This window comes from Microcebus murinus, chromosome X, assembly GCF_040939455.1.
Source record: "Microcebus murinus isolate Inina chromosome X, M.murinus_Inina_mat1.0, whole genome shotgun sequence".
Lineage (NCBI taxonomy): Eukaryota > Metazoa > Chordata > Mammalia > Primates > Cheirogaleidae > Microcebus > Microcebus murinus.
The window spans coordinates 31,736,748-31,759,575 of NC_134136.1; the positions used below are offsets into that span (position 1 = coordinate 31,736,748).

Sequence of the window (22,828 nt, forward strand, 5' to 3'; positions counted from 1 at the left end):
ATGTGATGGGTATATACATACATAATGAGTGCAATGTACACTGGGTGGGATAGACACGCTTGAAGCTCTGACTGGGGGGAAAGGGCAATATATGTAACCTAAACACTTGTACCCTCCTAATATGCTAAAATAAAAAAAAGAAAAGAAAAGGAAAATGAAAAACATATTCAAATCCAAAGATAAATTATTAATCAACAATATTATCACTCATTAATTTTAAAAATGTATCATGTTTATGTTTATGCATTTTCTCCCACTATAATCTTTGTACACACATATAGGTATATAGATTACATATGGGTTTCATACATATGTAAGGGGAGAGGTCAATATGGGCTAATGATAATGAAACCAGTTACTAAATGTACCTAAGTTTGCAACCCACACTATCCACAGTCCACCTCCATGGTCAATGGGATATGCAATCTTTTCTTGTGTTAGGGCCAAGGCCAGCACAGAAGAAGTAACTACTCATGGTCCTGTATAGAAGAACACATCTGGTATTTGAGACCCAGGTCTCTTGATTTCAGTCTGTTGTACAGTAGACCCTTTATGCTTTGTCATTCCATACTGTCTACTTTCTGGAGCTCAATGGGAGGCTGCTATTACAATATAAAAATAAGAAGTAGAAATATATATGAAGTGGCCAGGCGCGGTGGCTCATGCCTGTAATCCTAGCACTCTGGGGGCCGAGGCGGGCGGATTGTTCGAGGTCAGGAGTTCAAAACAAGCCTGAGCAACAGCGACACCCCGTCTCTACTAAACAAATAGAAAGAAATTAATTGGCCAACTAACATATATACAAAAAATTAGCCGGGCATGGTGGCGCATGCCTGTAGTCCCAGCTACTTGGGAGGCTGAGGCAGAAGGATCGCTTGAGCCCAGGAGTTTGAGGTTGCTGTGAGCTAGGCTGATGCCACGGCACTCACTCTAGCCTGGGCAACAAAATGAGACTCTGTCTCAAAAAAAAAAAAAAGAAATATATATGAAGTAATCAAGATATATTCACATACATATATTCTTTCACAAAGTTGAGGTCACATTATATATATTTTTCACCAACTTGCCTTTTACGCTTGACATGATAGTCTATATAACCCAGCATATTAATCTGCATTTCTTTTTTATTCTTTTTTATTTCAGCAAATTATGGGGATACAAATTTTAAGGTTTCAAATAATACCCTTTCCCCCCTCCCCCCCACAAGTCTGAGTTTCCAGTGTGACCATCCCCCCGACGGTGCACATCTCACTCATTATGTATGTATATACCCACCCCCCACCCCCTCCCACCTGCCCAATACCCTATTACTGTAGTTCATATGTGTCCACTTAGGTGCTGCTCAGTTAATACCAGTTTGCTGGTGATTATATGTCGTGCTTGTTTTTCCATTCTTGGGATACTTCACTTAGTAGTATGGGTTCCAGCTCTAACCAGGAAAATATAAGATGTGCTATATCACCGTTGTTTCTTAGAGCTGAATAGTACTCCATGGTATACATATACCACATTTTGTTAATCCACTCTTGGATTGATGGGCACTTGGGTTGTTTCCACAGCTTTGCAATTATGAATTGTGCTGCTATAAACATTCGAATGCAGGTGTCTTTTTTGTAGGGTGTCATTGGATCTTTTGGGTAAATGCCCAGTAATGGGATTGCTGGATCAAATGGTAGATCCACTTGTATTGCTTTAAGGTATCTCTATATTGCTTTCCACAGAGGTTGAACTAGTTTGCAGTCCCACCAGCAGTGTAGGAGTATTCCTATCTCTCCACATCCACACCAGCATTTATTGTTTTGGGACTTTTTGATAAAGGCCAATCTCACTGGAGGTAAGTGATATCTCATTGTGGTTTTGATTTGCATTTCCCTGATGATTAGAGATGTTGAGCATTTTTTCATATGTTTGTTGGCCATTCTTCTGTCTTCTTTAGAAAAGTTTCTGTTCATCTGCACATAAACAATGCCTGTAAAATGAAAAAAAAAAGAAATAATATAAAGATAAATAATTAAAAAAGAAAAATTTTTTTTTTTTTTTTTTGAGACAGAGTCTCGCTTTGTTGCCCAGGCTAGAGTGAGTGCCGTGGCGTCCTAGCTCACAGCAACCTCAAACTCCTGGGCTCGAGTGATCCTTCTGCCTCAGCCTCCCGGGTAGCTGGGACTACAGGCATGCGCCACCATGCCCGGCTAATTTTATATATATATATCAGTTGGCCAATTAATTTCTTTCTATTTATAGTAGAGACGGGGTCTCGCTCTTGCTCAGGCTGGTTTTGAACTCCTGACCTTGAGCAATCCGCCCGCCTCGGCCTCCCAAGAGCTAGGATTACAGGCGTGAGCCACAGCGCCCGGCCTAATTTTTTCTATATATATTAGTTGGCCAATTAATTTCTTTCTATTTTTTTATAGTAGAGACGGGGTCTCGCTGGTTTTGAACTCCTGACCTTGAGCAATCGGCCCGCCTTAGCCTCCCAGAGTGCTAGGATTACAGGCGTGAGCCACCACACAGGGCTCTTCTGTAGTTTCTTGATCAGCCAATGGTGGGAGCTCTTCCACCACACTTGGAAGGTTCCCCTGTTGGGGGTAGATACTTGTGGAGCCTGCCCCTGACCGGGGAGGAGGTCCTGTCCCAGCTTTCTGTTCAACTGGGTGACCTGAGCTGTTCTGGGAAGCACAGTCTTTTATACTCTGTGCTTATGCATTACGTAGGTCTAGCGGGTTCTTCCTAGATCTGGGGGAGAGTGGGTTTTCTTGTCTCGCCCCGCCTCCAGGGGTGGAGCCTACCACTTTTAGCAGGAGAGATGCGGGCTGGGGGGAGGAGGTATCTCCTCCCAGTCTGCCCTGCATCGGGGCGCCCCAGTGGCTGTGACTCCTCTCAGCTGTTAGTCTTCTCAGTCTGCATTTCTTTAGATATTAAAAGTTGACCTATTTTTAAAAGTTTAGTGAGTATGCACACTGCTTTTTATTTGAATTTTCTATTGATAATATTTTCTCATCTTTCTATTCATTAATAAGAAGTCTTTCCATATCAACAATATTAGGTAGGGTAGTTAAGAAATTGGTATACATCACAATATCCAAGATAAGGAAAAAAAAAAAAAAAGAAATTGGTATACAGGTAACTACAAGACAAAAACAATAACTGTTATTAATACCAACAAAAAGGGAGTGAATAAAGCAGACAACCTAATAAAATAATGTATATATAATTTATATTGTATATTAACAATATGACAGAATTGAGCCTTAATTACCAAATATATTTATCCTATAAAAATGTAAATGAGTGTAACTTGCCTACTACAAAAAATATTTTCAGATTGCCTAATGAAGTGAAATACAAAACTGTTTTATTCAAGAGATATACCTAAAATAAAGGCATTCAATTATGTTAAACATTTTAAAATAAGCAAATAAAAAAAAATAAAATAAAATAAGCAAATATATACTAGGAAATGGCAAATAAAAATGAAGCAGAGGTTACAATGTTGATATTTAAGAAGTAATACTCGGCCCGTTGGCTCACGCCTGTAATCCTAGCACTCTGGGAGGCCGAGGCGGGAGGATTGCTTGAGGTCAGGAATTCAAAACCAGCCTGAGCAAGATGGAGACCCATCTCTACTATAAATAGAAAGAAATTAATTGGCCAACTAATATATATATATATATATATATATATATATATATATATATATATATATGAAAATTAGCCGGGCATGGTGGCACATGCCTGTAGTCCCAGCTACTCAGGAGGCTGAGGCAGGAGGATTGCTTGAGCCCAGGAGTTTGAGGTTGCTGTGAGCTAGGCTGACGCCACGGCACTCACTCTAGCCTGGGCAACAAAGTGAGACTCTGTCTCAAAAAAAAAAAAAAAAAGAAGTAGTACTGACCCAAAAATGGATTAAAAGAGACAAAGAAAAGCATACTTGATAATGCTAAATGCTGGGAATTTGCAAATCTCCCAACAAATGGGGTCCCATGCAGGAATGTGGCAAGAGATTGGAAATACAAGAGACAGAGACAAAGTATAGATTAAAGTGATGGGGAAAGCAGGAGTCCTCCAGCATTCCCAGGAGCAAGGAGGCCACGAGTGGAGTCCTGCATAGGTATTTATTCTTTTAGCAAACACTTGTCATCAGTCACCAATTTACATGTACATATCACAAGTTTAAGTTTCAAGATCTCTCAAAGTAACAATAAACTAGCTAAGTATACACAAGTTAAAGATAAAATCGTGAGTCATTAGTAAGGCATATAATCCAAATGGGAACAGAGACCATGTATTTCTCTCTACTTTATCTAGTTCCTCATTTACTGAGACATGAACTCAGGAGAGATAGAAACATTGCCTCAGGCTTATAATAGCAAACTGCTCTGGTCTGCTGGGCTGACATCCTTTGATCATTCTCTCTGCCTTCGGATTACAAGCCTCATCTGTTTGTAGACATCCAGGCTGTAGCCCTCAGGCTTCAAGGCAGGGTCGATTTGCAGACATCCCTGATTGGTGAAATTTCCCCCTCAGTGTCCAGCAGCTTTTGCTCAGTGAACTGACATGTCCACAGGTTGCTCTTTGGCAAAGTCCTGTCCCACTCCTGGGGTTCCCATGTCTCAACTCTAACCCTCAACAGATAAAGGCAAAAATTCACAAGAAAAATTCATGAGTTAATAATATTTATGTACTTGGTCACATAGCAAAAATATGAATAGAGTAAAAGCTACAAGAAGAAATAGAAATAAACCCTATTAATAGATTATTCTAACACACTTGTATAGGCTGAGTGTGGTGGCTCACACCTGTAATACTAGCACTCTGGGAGGCCGAGGTGGGTGGATTGCTCGAGGTCAGGAGTTCAAAACCAGCCTGAAGCAAGAGTGAGACCCTGTTTCTACTATAAATAGAAAGAAATTAATTGGCCAACTAATATATATAGAAAAAATTAGCCGGGCATGGTGGCGCATGCCTGTAGTCCCAGCTACTCGGGAGGCTGAGGCAGAAGGATTGCTTGAGCCCAGGAGTTTGAGGTTGCTGTGAGCTAGGCTGACGCCACAGCACTCACTCTGGCCTGGGCAACAAAGCAAGACTCTGTCTCAAAAAAAAACAAAAAGAAAAAACACTTGTATAAAAATAAGGACATTCAAGTGGATAAAAAATTTACTAAGTGTAGAGAAGACCTAAGCCATATAATCTAAGGGGTAGATCTTATAGGTAGACATATAGTGTTGGGAACCGAGGCCTTTGAAGTTCTTAACCTGGAAATACCCTGAGCAGAAAATACCCTGAGTTGCCAAAAAGTGCTTAACAACCTTTCCGGAAAAAACTGCAAGATATTTCAGGCTTGCTGCCTGAGGCTGTTTGTAATTGATCAACCCTAACAACCCCCCCCCCCGCCCCTCCCTACTTCATTGTTTCTGTATGCTTATAAAACCAACAAAGGATCTAAGTAAAGCAGACCTTGACAACCATTTGCTTGGTCTCCTTCCTTTCTCTTGCCCATCTCTTTCAGGCACGGTCCCCCTCGCCCCCCCTGCGAGTAACAAAAGGTCTCGCTGGCCTGGACAATATAGTACTCTGAGGCCTGATATGAGATAATATATCTACTTTTTGGGTGAATGTTGGATATTGATGGCAATTGACTATACCTGAAATCGTTAAACAAATCTTGGGCCAAAATGAAAATGCAAATTAAAATTGTAGAATTTAATGAGAAAACATGATGATGAAAATAGAACATAGAGTGGTACCAGAGGAAACTTTATAGCATTAAATACAAGTATCAATTAAAAATGAAAAATGAACTAAACATTCAATTTTAAAAGGCAGAGAAAAAACACAACATAAACTAAAAGAATGCAGAAAGAAAAACTGTTAATGGTAAAAGTAGAAATAAGTCTGTTAGAAAATAAAACGATAGTAGAGCTTATATATAAATGTAAAGACAGGTTTATTTCAGGGGGAATAAAAAAGAACAAATCATTGGATAAATTCATCAAGAAAATGGGGGAAGGAAAAATGGGAGGAAAGACAATTAAAGTGACAAAGAGGAAATAGTCATCCAAAGAAAGGAATTTAATTTTATTTATTTTTATTTTTTTATTTTTTATTTTTTATTTTTTATTTTTTTTTTTGAGACAGAGTCTTGCTTTGTTGTCCAGGCTAGAGTGAGTGCCGTGGCGTCAGTCTAGCTCACAGCAACCTCAAACTCCTGGGCTCAAGCAATCCTACTGGCTCAGCCTCCCGAGTAGCTGGGACTACAGGCATGTGCCACCATGCCTGGCTAATTTTATATATATATCAGTTGGCCAATTAATTTCTTTCTATTTATAGTAGAGACGGGGTCTTGCTCTTGCTCAGGCTGGTTTTGAACTCCTGACCTTGAGCAATCCGCCCGCCTCAGCCTCCCAGAGAGCTAGGATTACAGGCGTGAGCCACCGCGCCCGGCCTATTTTTTTATTTTTTTAGACAGAGTTTCACTTTGTTGTCCAGGCTAGAGTGAGTGCCGTGGCGTCAGCCTAGCTCACAGCAACCTCAAACTCCTGGGCTCAAGCAATCCTCCTGCCTCAGCCTCCCGAGTAGCTGGGACTACAGGCATGCGCCACCATGCCTGGCTAATTTTTTCTCTATATATTAGTTGGCCAATTAATTTCTTTCTATTTATAGTAGAGACGGGGTCTTGCTCTTGCTCAGGCTGGTTTCGAACTCCTGACTTTGAGCAATCTGCCTGCCTCGGCCTCCCAGAGAGCTAGGATTACAGGAGTGAGCCACCACGCCCAGCCAAGAAAGGAATTTTTAACACAATTAAGTTAATAATGTGTACAACTTTATTCAAATACATTTGAAAACAGATGAAAGGATAAATTTCTAGAAAAAAAATGCTTCTTACCAAAATTGACCCCAGTAGAGACATAAAGTCCAAAGCAAGCAGTTACATAAAAGAGAGAATTGGATAAAGAGCTCTCTCACGGAGAAACCACCAGGGAAAGATCTTTCCAGAGGAGAATTCTAGCAAAGTTTTAAAGGTAAAATAATCTTATTGTTTGTTTGTTTTTTTTGAGATTTTTGAGACAGAGCCTCACTCTGTTGCCCAGGGTAGAGTGAGTGCCGTGGCGTCAGCCTAGCTCACAGCAACCTCAAACTCCTGGGCTCAAGTGATCCTACTGCCACAGCTTCCAGAGTAGCTGGAACGATAGGCATATGCCACCAGGCCGGCTAATATTTTTATATATATTTTTAGTTGTCTTGCTAATTTCTTTCTATTTTTTTTTTTAGTAGAGACAGGGTCTCGCTCTTGCTCAGGCTGGTCTCAAACTCCTGACCTCAAGCGATCCTCCTGCCTTGGCCTCCCAGAGTGCTAGGATTACAGAGGTGAGCCACCATGCCGGGCCATCTTCTTGCTTCTTAAACTACTCCAAGCGGATAGGAAAGAGGAAATCTTCAAATCCTTATGATGAAGCAAGTACATAATTGATTCCAAAAACCTACCACAATTACATCACAAATGAAATTTACTGACCAATTTCATATACGAATGTGAAGGAATGCCTTTAAATAAAATGTTAATAAGCACAATCCAGCACAAAAAAATAGATTATGACATTGTGGAGCTTATTCTAAGAGCACAAAGATGTTTCACTATAAGGAAATGTATTTGTATAATGTATTGTACTAATAGAACCAAGGAGAAAATCATGTGATCATCTTCATAGATACTGACAAGGTATTTGCTTATATTTTTTAAAATTTCAATAAAAGAAATAGGTAGATAATTTCTCAGTATGGTAATATGTACACACATCTCAGCCAAAAAGCCAGCATCCTACTTAATGAAGAAATAGTGGAGGCATTCCAGCTACAAACAAGTTTAAGGAAAGATGCCCACTTATCTTTTCTAATGTTTGATATTGTGTGGAAAGTATTATCCAATGCAAGTGAACAATCTCACAATTAAAGCATAAAGTGTGGAAAATATCTCTATATTTACTGATGATATGGTAACACATTGAAAAAAGAAAAAAAACAGAAAAATTGCTACAGCCAAAAAGAGAATTTAGCAAAATAGCAGGTTATACTACCAATATCCAAAATCAATAGCCTTCACAAATTAGAAGATATAATGGAAGAAAGGCAAATGATTGGTACTATGGTCTGAATGTATACCCTACAAAATCCAGGTGTTGAAACTTAATAGTCAATCTGATAATAATAAGAGGTGGAGCCTTTAAGGGGTCATTAGGCCATGAGGAATCTGTAAGGGTATAAGGTTAGGGTGTGAGCTAGTGCACACGGGTTTTCAGAAAGATTTCTTTAGACAAAGATTAGGATAGAAAGAAGACGTTTATTTTACTTTTCCCAGGCAGAAAAGGCCAACATGGTTAAAGACAGGGAGATAGTGTTGGCAGAGAGAACTAGATATTCAGGCTTTTTATTTAGGGGAAGGTTGTAAATTAGTGGGATACAGTTGAGAAACTGTTGTGTCTGTTCCTTTCTTTCTTGCTGGAAGTGAGCTGATAACAGAAATGGGTGGTGAGAATTTCAAAGTCCAAGAGTTGGCTCCCCTGCCTTTGTTTTGGAGATGGGATTATCACAGGAGATGTGACTGGCGATATGGCTGAAGCCTGAAGCTTATATCCTGCTGTTGTTCAGGAACTCCAAGGTTGTAAATCAAATTCTACAAAAAAAGCAGTTTCTGGCAAATGTAAGGAGAAAGATTTACATTTCCTTTCTGTCTGTTAGGCTCTTTTCAGATGTTGCAAAAACAGAATCCCCACAGGGTTCTGCCTGTCAGCTAGGCAGCTAGGGGGAGAGAGGGGAGGGGAGGGGAGGGGGGAGGAGAAGGGAGGGGAGGAGAGGAGGGGGGAGGAGGGGGGAGGAGGGGGGAGGAGGGGGGAGGAGGGGAGGGGAGGGGAGGAGAGGAGCTCATGATTGATCTTTAGCTGTTATTGGGGAAATTGTGGAATATTTTCCTGTTATTTTCTGCAAGGCTGCCCTTTCAGGATCCTTCTTCGTGAATGGGATTAAGACCCTTAACAAAGAGGCTTCATGCAGCATTAGCTTCTCTTGGCCTTAGGCCTTATGGCATGTGAGGACATGGTGTTCCTCCCCTCCAGAGGATGCAGCAAAGTAGCACCATCTTTGAAGCACAGACTGGGCCTTTAAAGCCAGACACTGAAACTGCCAGTTGCCAGCGCCTTGATCTTGGACTTCCAGTTTCCAGAACTGTGAAAAATAAATTTCTATTATTTATAGATTGCCCAGTCTCAGGAGTTTGTTATAGTAGCACAAACAGACTAAAACAATTGGATATAAACTTAAGAACCAATATTTATCACCTATATAAAACACAAAACTAGACTTGAACAAATAGAAAAACAAATGATATTTTTGGGGAAGAAGACTCTGTGAGAAAGAGCAGGGATCCTCCTAGGGCTCTCAGGACTCCCAAGCATGGAAATAAAGGAAAATCTCAAAGCCCTTCAAGGGAAATTCAGACACCTAGCTAGCCTTGAAAAGGAAATGAGAACCTCATAAGCAAGAAGATAGTAACAATAGTATCCCAAGCAAGCCAGAGTCACAAGGTGTTTTGATTTTCTACGGAAACTAAATTTCTTGAGTTGCTTTATTAAAATTCCCACCAGAGCCGGCTGCGGTGGCTCACGCCTGTAATCCTAGCACTCTGGGAGGCTGAGGTGGGTGGATTGCTCAAGGTCAGGAGTTCAAAACCAGCCTTAGCAAGAGTGAGACCCCCGTCTCTACTATAAATAGAAATTAATTGGCCAACTAATGTATATAGAAAAATAATTAGCCAGGCATGGTGGCACATGCCTGTAGTCCCAGCTACTTGGGAGGCTGAGGCAGTAGGATTGCTTGAGCCCAGGAGTTTGAAGTTGCTGTGAGCTAGGTTGACGCCACAGCACTCACTCTAGCCTTGGCAACAAAGCAAGACTTTGTCTCAAAACAAAAAACAACAAAAAAAAAAACCTCCCACCAGATGGAAAATACCAACCACTGTCACGTAGACCTCAGATAAGGGGGAACTAAAGACTGAACTCTGACTGCCATTCTTTGTTCTAATTTTCTTCCTGTTACTTTTCTGAGGAGCATGTTAACGAAAATAAATAACTATCTTCCTGAGGGGCCTAGAGAAAGTCACATTCACAGGCCAAACCTTAACATTCCTTTCTGCTGACTCCAAGTTTTAGACAAGGCCTTGCTTCCTTAATTAACTGCTAATCAAAGAATCTCTGAATCTACCTATGACCCGTAAGCCCTAATTTCAAGATATCCTACATTGGACAAACCAATGTATGAACTTCATGTATTGAGATACAATTTTGCTGCAATATCTCCTTTCCTGAAATGTACCCTGGCCTTTAAATCTTACAAACCTTTGCTTGTAAGCCACTGGGGAGTTCAGGCCTTAAGCATTAGCCGCCTGTTCTCCTAGCTTTGCACCATGCTGTAAATGCCTTTTTCTTGCATTGCAAATCTCAGCATCAGTGTCTGGCTTTACTGTGCCAGGTGAGTGGATTCCAGTTTGGTTCAGTGATATCTGCAGAAGCCAAGGGAAAACTTACCTTTCACTCTTTGAAGGTTCACTAAAAAATCAATTGATAAAATGCAGATTAATAGGAGAAATGGCATACAAATTTATTAACATGCATACATGGGAGAACTACAGAGTGATTACCCCCTACCCCCTAATGGGGTTGAGAATCATATACCATCTTGAGGTTACAGAAACAATGGGGGCTTGGATCTTGGCAAGACAGGTTATGGGAGGGGGAGAAAAGGAGGCCTAGCTAGCAAAGGTTGTCTTGTTATGTAGATGAAATCTCATAGGTAGCAGCCCGAGAGAATAGATGATAAATGTTTCTTTCAGACCTTTGAAAGTGTCAGATTCTCAGTTAATCTTTCCTGAATCAGACAAAGGAAGGACTAAGAGAAAACTCTTCTGCATCATACAAATTTTCTCTACAGATTCAAATCTCCCCCACAAAAGACAGCTTTTCAGTCTTTTTGTATTTTATTTCCAGCTTGTCTGAATAGTCATCTTGAAGTATGTCAAAGAAGTATATTTTGGGGTCAAATATTTTGATTTACTTCAACTCAATATCATTGACATGCGGATTTCCCTGAGTAAATTTATTAATTCAATGTAATCTTAATTAAAATATCATTAACTTTTTAAATGGATTTAGACAAGTTGATTATCAAATTTATCTGGCAGAATAAATAGCAAGAATAATCAGATAAACCCTGAAAAAGAAGAGTGATGGGAGGAATGGCAGCTGGTCCTATCAGATACTAAGACATATAACTAAGTAAACATGATATAAGAGTGTGGTATTGGCCCATAGATAGATAGAAAGATGAATGAAACAATATACAAAATACTGACATATAAACCCAATTATATTTGAAAATTTAGAATATAATTAAGGTAATACTTCAAATCCGTGGACATATGATGGGTGATTTACAAAGTGGTATTGTGATAACTAGGTAGTCATATGGCTAAAAAGGTATCAAGGGATCTATCTCTCAATCTTACATCACTATAAATCCTAAAGAGTTCAGATTTAAATGTAAAAAATAAATCCATAAAGTATTAGAAGAAAGCATGGGTGAATTCCTCAAAAATCTGGGAATAGAAGAAACTTTCCTAAGTATCACTCAAAAAATTCAAGGGTACTAAGGAAAACGATTAATAAATTTGACTACATAAAAATCATAGTAACAGGCCGGGCGCAGTGGCTCATGCCTGTAATCCTAGCACTCTGGGAGGCCGAGGCTGGTGGATTGCTCGAGGTCAGGAGTTCAAGACCAGCCTGAACAAGAGGGAGACCCCGTGTCTACTATAAATAGAAAGAAATTAATTGGCCAACTAAAAATATATAGAAAAAAATTAGCCAGGCATGGTGGCGCATGCCTGTAGTCCCAGCTACTTGGGAGGCTGAGGCAGGAGGATCGCTTGAGCCCAGGAGTTTGAGGTTGCTGTGAGCTAGGCTGATGCCACGGCACTCATTCTAGCCTGGGCAACAAAGTGAGACTCTGTCTCAAAAAAAAAAAAAAAAAATTAAAAACAATCATAGTAAGAACTTTGCATGGCAAAAAACATGCTAGCAAAGTAAGAAGACATTGTGAAAAATATTCAACTAATATTGCCAACAAAGTACTGATATCCTTTATATATAAAAACTTTTAAAATATAGAGGCATTAGAAACTACTATACCAAAAACATGTAAGAAATATGAACAGTTAACAGAAAAAAAATGCAAAGAGGCTAAAACTTGGTTTAAGTAAGAGAGATATAATTAAAACTATAATAAGATACCATTTCTCAACTAGTAGATTGTCAAATATTCAAAAGTTTGTCAACACAGTCAGTTGGTGAGAAAGTAAAAAAACATGTTTTCATAAACTGTTCAAAGAGATGGAAAATGGTATGATTACTGTAATAGGCATAAAACTGGCCTCAAGGGTATGTCTTAATGCTTGGAACCTGAAAATATTACTTATATAAAAAAAGGGTCTTTGCAGATATGGCTAAATTAAGGATCTTGAAATGAGATTGTACTGGATTATCCAGATGGGCCCTAAATGCAATCCCCATTGTCCTTCTAAGAAAATGGCAGAGGGGGATTTGACACAGACGGAGGGGAAGGAGGCAGTGTGGCTAAGGATGCAGAGAATGGAGCAGTGCAGCCACCACTCAAGGAACACAAGCAGCCACCAGAAGCTGGAAAAGGCAAGAAATGGATTCTTCTCTAGAGACCCTGGAAAAAGCATAGTCCTACTAGTACCTTAGTTTTGGACCAGTAAAACTCGTTTTGGACCAGTTAAACTCATTTTGCACTTTTGGCCTTCAGAACTGTGAGAGAATAAATATTTGTTGTTTATAGACACCAATACTGTGGTTATTTGTTATAGTAGACATAGGAAACTAATACAACCACTATGAGGGGAAATTTGATAATATCTAGCACAATTATTTATGCTCTTACACTTTGACTCAGAAGCCCCATTTCCTAAAGATATACTGGCAATGACACAAAAAGTTTGCCGATGTAGATATAGATATTTGTTGCAGTGGTTATATAGCAGGAGAATAGAAATAACATAAATATCCATCACTTGTGTGATAGATGAATAAACTGTTCTACAACCACACAATGATGTGAATTAAGTACAGTGTAAAGAATAATGATGAAAATCGTGGTGGCTCACACCTGTAACCACAGCACTCTGGGAGGCCAAGGTGGGAAAGTCCCTTGAGAGCAGGAGTTCAAGACCAGGCTGAGCAAGAGCGAGACCCCGCCTCTACTAAAACTAGAAAAAATTAGCCGGTGTGTTGGGTATGCCTGTAGTCCCAGCTACTCAGGAGGCTCAGGCGGTTAGATCACTCGAGCCCAGGAGTTCAAGTTGAGCTATGATAATGCTACTGCACTCTACATGGGGTGACAGAGAGAGAGACTCTGCCTCAAAAAAAAAAAAAAAAGACAAAAATAGAATAATGATGAAAAATCTCTGCATGGGGCTATGGAGGGATCTCCAGGATATAATGTTAAGTGAAAAAGTCAATGTACACAAAAATGTGATTAGCACCTTTTTATTCAAGAAAGGGGGGAATGCTAATATGTAAATTTTAATTATATTAGAAATGGAAGGAAAAGACTTCTGCTTTGGGGACCAGAAAGAGCAGCTGTATATTATAAGTAAAACAAATATAACTGTGAAAGTCTGTATCTAGACAAAGAACTAGGAAAAAACATCTAATAGGAAAGAAAGCTTTTAGAACCTAACTGCTGTACTCCAGCCAAGCACCACAAAATGAAACACAGCTCCGCCAACAGCATGCCAGCAAGGCTAGGTGGGGAGCATGGATTCAACAATCACCTGACTGTAACCAATCTCCCCTTTCCACCCTCTGAGCTGGTATCAGAGAGGCAATTTGGGGAACCTGAAGTTTTATCCCTATCTGGCTGTTATGAGATGATAACACCCTTCCTCCACTGGAATGGTATCACAGAGAACTTGCTAAAACATACAATTTAAATAGGATCCAGAGACTCATAACATAACAGGGTGAGAAAACATGAAATTGTTTTTCGTCCAATGTGAATGCTCATGAAAGGGTACCTCAGGAGAGGAAGACTTTAATAATCAAGTGGATAGCATGACCTGTTTTTGTGGATACCAGTCAGCCTCTCTCTCTAAGCACTCATTTCATTGCCCAATGGGCTCATGAACAAAATGTCCCTGATTGCAAGGATGGAGGTTACACTTGCCTCAGCAACATGGACATCCACTAACAAAAGACAACTTGGCTACAGCTACTGATGAAGGCGGAGTCTGATAGCATCAGAGACCAATCCTGAGTCCCTAATATGGCACCATTCCATAGGGTGAACAGTCAGCTACCTGGTGGCAGATTAATTACATTGTATCACTTCTTACATGGAAAGGGTAGCATTTTGTTCTTATTGGAGTATGTTCTTACTGGAATATTCTGGATATGGATTTGCCTTCCTGGCATACAGTGCTTCTGCCCAAACTACCATCTGTGAACTTATAGAATGCCTTGTCCACTGTCATGGTATTACATACAGCATTGCTTCTGATCAAGGAGCTCACTTCACAGCAAATGAAGTGTGGCAGTGGGCCTATGCGCATGAAATTCACTGACCTTACCCTGTTCTCCACCATCATGCAGTAGCTGGCTTGATAGAAAAACCTCTATATAGGGGATTCAATGCTATCTGATAAAATTGTGTAGGCATTTACTCTTGGAACCAGAAGTCTCTCTTCTAAGAAGAATCTATCCAAAGAAACAATGTGAGAAGACAGAAAAGCATAAGCACAAGGCCACTCCTGGCAGAACAATTTGTAACAGCAGAAAACGAGAAATAAGACAAAGATCCATCAGTAGGAGGATGTACTCTTCTGTGGAGCATGTTTGAATAAATAGGAGGATGGTTGAATGTACATCTACAACAGAGAGTACTGTACTATGCAGCTATAAAAAGCAATAAAATCTGACTGTCTATAATGCTATGGAGTGATCTCTACGATATCTTGCTAACTGAAAAAAAGCAAGGAGCAGAAGTTTGTAGAGCTGCTGATTTATAATACAGTAGTCATTAGTCACATGTGAGTATTTAAATTTAAATTTGTTAAATTGAAATAAAATAAGAAATTCAGGGATAGAGGAGTAGTGAGGATGGGAGCTGATGATGTTGAGTCTCTTAAAATATAATACCTATTTACTGGCTCCATGCACTACAAAGGTAAGAATCAATGATCAACCCAGCAACCATGAGAAATCCTGGTACCAGATTGATTCCTCTAAAAATCATTTCTCACTTTAAGGAACCAAGCTTCCTTGGAGAAATAGATGATTCCAGGTCTAGGGTACAGTTTTCTAAAAGATGAGTCTGGACCAAACTATCATACCAGAAAGCATGTCAAAAAGACTCAGAAGCCAATCTGAAGGGGCTCTCACCTGCCAAGCAAAAAACAACTTGAACAAATAAAATAATGACTGCAGTGGATTATAACACATCAGATAAATATTAATAAATATTTATGAACTCCTGATGACATGCCAAAAGAAAAATAAACAAAACAAGCTCACTGCTCACCTATGCAGGCTCCTAGGAAAAGAGCTCATTATTTTGAAAAGTGGAAATACTGCAAAAAAAGGTAAGCTTTTATCCTACCCTTGCTGTGCATACCATTGTCAGTGTAGCCTTACAGCTGTTGAAAGTTTGTTTTATAGAAGAATTCCAGCTAATGAATAAAGAAGAAAATATAGAATGAGAACATCACTCTTTGACAAATTTTAATAAATATAGTTGTGGCTATGATCTTCAGAAGATGCAAAAAACATGAGGTGAAAAGCACATGGGAAATTCTATAATGAATGGATCAGGCTGACAACACCTGAACCCAGAGAGCAATCTTAACTTCTCAGGAGGAGAGACAATCAGACACCAGGGGCCTTCTGGTGTAACTCTATAGGAAGTAAGGATTCACTGTGAGCGGGCTGGCTTATCTGCAAGAACTCTAGGATATCTCCCTACATCTTTGTGTATTAATAATACTTTCCCTCTTGTCACTTTTAAAGCAAACGAAACTCCTGACAACAGGGATATGCTTTGTTCCAACAACCTGGGTAGAGTTCTGCCAGTAGCTTGAGACCCAGCCTAGTTCATTTAATTAGTGTTTTTGGCTTTCAGAGAAAGACAAAGGGACAGAGGGCCCTGCGTGGCGGTTGCCATAGAAGCCGCCTACACTTCGTGGTTGCCATAGAAACATGACGTCATTAAGGCGACTGTGACGACTTTTTAATAAAGACCAGCGTGGCCTGGAGGGAAAAGTAGTGTCCCGCCTTCAAGTGTTTGGGACTCAGCTGAGGGTGGGGGTGCACCGCGGTGGGGGCTGAACAGCCCTGGGGTGTGAGGAGACGAAGGGATCCCAGGGTCCAAGTCGGTTCGTTCCCGCTTTGGGACTCTGTGCCCCGCTGTCTCCTGAGGGAGAGATGTGGGACCCTCCTGGCCCCAGTGAGGGTGGCATCCTGCTCCAGGGTGTTTTGGAGCTACTTTCCATGCAGAGACCTGGCGCGAGAGAAGACAGGTAACGACTCCCTCTGAGCCTAGCTAACCCCTCTGTAAAATGGGGATGAGAATGCTCACCACAGGATTGCTGGAACCTTCAGTGACAACACCTGTGCAAGCCCATAGCCCTGTGGTTACTGTGGGATCATGAATGTCTGTATGAATTTGGGCCACTTCCTATTCCTTTTGGAATTTGTTGTTAGGGGATAGATGAGGAAAGTATAAGAGAAAGGCCTTGGTGAGGCCATTGTACCTTCTGGTCATTATGATTACTGCCCAATTGTATCAGTGTCATTGGTCACTAGCCCAGGGCCTAGCATGGTGCCAGGCATATAGTTATTCCTATAAACATAGGGATTGCTGGATTCTCTCTCTCTTGGCAGCTCTTGGTGCAGGTGCCTGAGCTCATATCAGGTTTTTGAAGGAGGCGGTTCTGAGGAACCGGGTCACGATGGCTGCTGAAGCTTCTACTCCAGATTTGAAGGGCAGCAGTCCTCAGGAAACTCTGAAAACTTTGCATCCCTGGTGGAATAAGATACCTGGCTCAAGTGAGTTCATAGATCTGGACAAAAATGTGTTATGGGCCTGGCATGGTGGCTTACACCCGCCTGTAACCCTAGCACTTTGGGAGGTTGAGAGGGGAGGATCACTTGAGGCCAGGAATTCGGACCAGCCTGGTCAACATAGCTAGACTCTGTCTCTACAAAAAATTTAAAAATTAGCCAGGCATGATGGCACATGCCTGTAGTCCTAGCTACTTGGGGAGGCTGAGGCAGGAGGATTGCTTGAGACCAGGAGTTTGAGGTTACAGTGAACTATGATCTCCCTACTGCACTCCAGCCTAAGTGACAGAGTGAGATCCTGTCTCAAACAAAACAAAACAAAACAAAACAAAACATAAAAATAAAAATGTTTATGGAATAGTGCCTATGAGGCTCAAAAAACAGTCTAAAAGTAGAAAAGGCATTTTGATGTTCCTGTTGGAGAAGAGGTTTAGCAGGTAGAATTTCATGCCATCAGCAGCTACATGCTTTGTAGTAGTCCTAGAGGCCCATCTTAGCAATGTCCTCTTTTTTTTTTTTGAGACAAAGTCTCACTTTGTTGCCCAGGCTAGAGTGAGTGCCATGGCGTCAGCCTAGCTCACAGCAACCTCAAACTCCTGGGCTCAAGTGATCCTCCTGCCTCAACCTCCCAAGTAGCTGGGACTACAGGCATGCGCCACCATGCCCGGCTAATTTTTTCTATGTATATTAGTTGGCCAATTAATTTCTTTTTTATTTAGAGTAGAGACGAGGTCTTGCTCTTGCTCAGGCTGGTTTCGAACTCCTGACCTTGAGCAATCCGCCCGCCTCAGCCTCCCAGAGTGCTAGGATTACAGGTGTGAGCCACCGCGCCCGGCCAGCAATGTCCTCTTTTGATGAAAGCAATGACCTGTCCAGCTTGAGGAAGGAACTCGAACTTTAGTATGTATTTGCAATAAATATGCCTAAACTGTTCTCACTGTATAAATATTATTCAGCAATTCCTATGTTTCTCTCAGATGGATACAGAAATGTACACTTGGTAGAATGTCTTTCTCGCAATTTTAGATGGTAATATGGATTCTTCCTTGGTAACCATGTTTTTCATTGATTCTATAATAAATTTTTTTAATGCCAGAAATTTTGCAAGTGTTAGTTTAAAATGTCAATTACAAGAATTTTGTCTTTTCTTTTTTAAAAAAGGTTTTTTAGAGATGGGGTCTCTCTCTGTCACTCAGGCTGGAATGTAGTGGCACAATCGTGCTTCACCGCAGTCTCGAACTCCTTGACTCAAGTGATCCTCTTGCCTCAGCCTCTCGAGTAACTGGGATTACAGGTGTGAACTGTAGCTAATTTTTTTTCATTTTTTTTAGCGACAGGGGTCTTGCTATGTTGCCCAGGCTGATCTCGAACTCCTTGCCTCAAGTTATCCTCCCACCTCAACCTCCTGAGTCACTGGGATTTATAGGTGTAAGCCACCACACCTAGCAGTATTTTAAAAAATAATAATTACCATAGAGTTTTCCCTCTTATATTAATACTCAACCATGTTGTTAGGGACCGACTTTTTACAGCCCCACCGGACAGAAAAGCAGAGACGTTGAGGATGCAATCACACAAGAGGAGGTTTATTTTCTGGCTAGCCAGGGTCCAAGCCCCAGAGAACCAATGCAGTGGCCACTCTCGCAGGCAAGGACCCCGACCGGAACAACAGCATGCCTTTTATCTCTATGGTGCACAAGCCGCGCACACGCCGACTACCATGGATTATGCGTTGACCTTTAAAATGATTGGTTGCCCACTATTGCCTTTTGAAATAATTGGCGGGTTGGTTGCCCTCTATTGCTTGATGGGCCAGTCACTCGTGCTTTAATGACCTCATCCCATAATTCCCCTTACAGCGATGTAGCAAGCAAGCAATGACCAGAAGCAAAGGTTTGCGGTTAGCTCATTGCCCCACCCAAGTAAATTTTCGACAATTGGAAAAACTCTTCTGCCCTTCCTCTGTCCTACAAATTCTTCCGCCCTACATTCCCCCCCTTTCTCTAGGTAGCAGACGAGCACTCTTGCTCGTCCTCAAGGTCTCTTAGGTGCTCTAGTTCTATATCTCTTGACTGTAGCTGCTGATATTGTTGTTGCAATACTAGTAGTTGGACAGTGTTTATCTGTTCTTTTATAAATGTCACTAGTCTATTAACTAGACAAGGCCCAAATGTGAGGACTAAGAGTAATATAATGAGTGGGCCTAGTAGGGTAGATATTAACGTAGTTAACCAAGGGGAACTGTTAAACCAGGACTCAAACCAGCCTGCTTGCTGTTTGTGTTCTCGTTTGCGGCGGGCGAGTCCTTCTCTGACCCTAGCCATAGATTTTCTAACAACTCCCGTATGGTCTGCATAGAAACAACATTCTTCTCTGAGGGCAGCACACAGTCCTCTTTGCTGGAGGAACACTAGATCTAACCCCCTCCGGTTCTGGAGCACTACCTCGGATAGGGAGGTTAGTGACTTCTCTAGGTGCGAGATCGACTCTTTTATTCTCGCTATATCTTTATTAACAGCTGCCCTCAGGCTATGAAACCCTCTTCGCTGCATTGCCAGAGAAGAGATACCAGTTCCTGCTCTTATCGCTCTTAAGCCAAAAAGAGTAGCCAGGGTTATGGCTGTGATGGGCTCTCTTTTTCTTTTAAAAATTAGGTTAGTGACTCTTTGCCCTACTATGCCCTCATACATTGTCTCTTTAGTGTGGTATATTATTTTTGGGAACACTAACACCATTATACAGTAATCTTTAGACCCATTGAAAATGGATAGACTAAGGCAAGGGGTTAGACTGTTTTGGGAGCAAATCTATTATTTACTTGGCCCAGGAATGACCTACTTTGTCCCTTTAGATCGATCTATTGTCTTGTTACCCTCGGCACAGAGTTGTGCATGGCTGGGAGGCACTGTTCTTAGACAGGTACCTTTGCCAAGAACCGACTGGAGGGTGAGTCCAGGGCCCCTATGGTCCCATTGACACATTTTAGGGGAGTCTTCTGAAGAGAGGTTAAAATAAGTGGCTAACCTCACCGCCTCATAAAAGGGGGGCCTTACATTATAGCACAACTAACAGGCCTTTGTGGCATTGGGATTTGTACAGTTTAGTGTCTCGTATGCTGCTGTCAGCATTTTCTATAGGGGATCTGTAGGCTCTCCATTGGACAATGAGCCTCGGGGACTGCCTGTGTCAGCCAGTTGTGTTTGGGGAATCCCTGTGTTGGAGGGGGTACGGGGTGCCACAGGGCCGGGACAGACAGTGACTGGCCGTGGATGTAGTACCTGGTTGGGTCCTACTGCTACTGGGAGCGGGGTAACCTTAAGTTTGATATACATCAGTGAGCAAAGGTATGGTCTATGGTAGAGGCATATCTCTCACGAGAGTCTTGTTATTTACCGCTTATCTCTCTTTCTTTCTTCTGTAAATTTTACCCTTATTAGGTTACAGTCCTCAGTATACCTGTCTCTGGTACAAGGTTGGACATAGGACATTTTAACAAGGAGAGGTTCTACTTGCCATTTCTACTCCCCGTCATTTGTGGTTACACAGTCCCATTTAGCACAATAATGATTAACAATTCTGCAACGGCGATTGTCTTTTGGGGATCGGAACCCCGGGCATGCAAAGAAACCATTTCTGCTCATGGACACTCGCCTTTGGCCCTGCCTCTACGCTGCTCTCCCCATTTCGTCTTCTATCCAGGACCCGGGTGCCCCTATTTCTTCTAGGGGGCTAACCTCTTTTAAGTTAAAATATAGGTCTGGCCACTAACTGTTTAAGGGGGCCACGCCGGAAGTCACATTCTAGACCTCGTGGGTTTTTTGGTTGGTAATTTTTCATGTCAGGTTATGAGGTTTGTGAGGATTGAAATTATTTATCACAACTGCAACACTCCCGCCCATAAGCAAAATGCCCCTAAAGCACTTATGTAGGAGATATAAAACTAACCCCGCATACATCTCTGCAGCGAAGTCTAGTCTCTGGGCGCTACAGCCCCAAGTCTAAGTTTAGATAGCACAACCAGTAGCCCAAGAGGAATAAGGATCAGCAGGCTTCTCCCGACGCCGCTGCTACTCGAGTCAGCCTGGTCTTTAATGGGTTCTTTGGGTCTACTGTTGCTTTCTACTGGTCTTGACACTTTTGGTCGCTCTTACTGGCAGGTCTCACGTGGGAGTGGTGTATCTAGGTCGCTATTTTGTCGACCTTAAGAGCAGTGGGGGTAACAAGGATAGTTTGAAAAGGGCCCTTTCATTTTGGCTCAAGGGTTCTGCTGTTATGCCGTTTCACCCACACCCAGTCCCCCGGCTGGTGTGGGTGAAACAGGTATCCAGCACCCTCCTCTTCTGGCCAGTAGATAGCACGGAGGGCTGGCCATATTTGACTATGGACCCATTGCAGAGCCTGCACCGCTTGTAACACTTCTTTGGGATGTCCCGGAAGAGCCTCAGGGCTCATCCTAGGAACTACAGGAGGGGGTGTGCCGTACATGATTTCAAAAGGGGTTAAACCCAAGTGATATGGGGTGTTCCGGGCTCGGAACAGGGCGAAGGGAAGGAGGGTCACCCAGTCTCTGCCAGTCTCTAGGGCCAATTTAGTCAGGGTCTCTTTTATTGTTCTATTTATTTGCTCTACCTGCCCAGAGCTCTGGGGATTATATGCACAATGTAATTTTTAATCTATCTTTATAGCCCAGGCCAGCCCTTGACTAACCTGACTGACAAATGCAGGTCTATTATCTGATTTTATCTCTTCTGGCAGTCCATACCTGGGGACTATTTCTTCTAATATTTTCTTGGCTACTGTTAAAGCAGTCTCTCTTTTTGTAGGGAAGGCTTCTACCCATTTTGAGAACGTATCTACCATGACTAGTAAATAACAATACCCAAACCTCTCAGGCTTGACCTCTGTGAAATCTACTTTCTAAAATAGTCCTGGCTGCCTCCCCCTTTCCCTCGTACCTGCGTGGGTCCCTCTGATCCTCTCTGGCTGCATAACCTGACAGGCTCGGCAGTTTCTGATGATGTCATTTGCAACCCGTCCTTGTGACCTGAACCTTAGTTGAGCAGTGTCCAGCAGTTGCAGCATCTTTCTCTTCTCTAGATGTGTGGTCTGATGCAGGTGTTCTAACAGGTGGCGTCTTAAGAGTCCTGGCACTATTAGGCGATGCCCTTCGTCCCGCAGCCAGCCATCTTCACTTTTGCTCGCATGTAGCTGCTCTGAGGCCCAGACCTCATCTACACTGGAATAGTCCGGCCAAGGAGGCAACCGTCCCATGCCTGGGGGTGGCAGGCTAAGGTGCAGGATGTTTGGCTGCGGAGTGCCTTCTGCAGCCTTTTTAGCTTTAGCGTCTGCTCTCTGATTGCCCCGTGCTTCTACTGAATCCCCGCTCTGGTGTCCCGGGGTATGGACTACCGCCACTGCCTTTGGCAGCAAAACAGCCTCTAGTAGGTGGAGTATTTTAGGCTTGTGCTTAATTTCCTTTCCTTCTGCCGTGATGAAGCCCCTTTCCTTGTAGAGGGCCCCATGTATGTGCACAGTCTCAAAGGCATAGCGGCTGTCAGTGTACACCGTCAGCCTTTTTCTTCGGGCCCGGCTAAGAGCCTCTGTCAGCGCTATTAGCTCTGCCTTCTGAGCAGATGTCCCTTGCGGAA

The 22,828-nt window shown here is 42.0% G+C and overlaps 1 protein-coding gene across 1 annotated transcript in view; it reads right to left on the bottom strand.

Annotated features, from left to right (window-relative positions):
* NXF3 (nuclear RNA export factor 3) overlaps positions 1–22,828 on the bottom strand; it is a 95,754-nt gene that overhangs the window by 72,151 nt on the left and 775 nt on the right. The gene's annotated exons all lie outside the window — the stretch shown is intronic.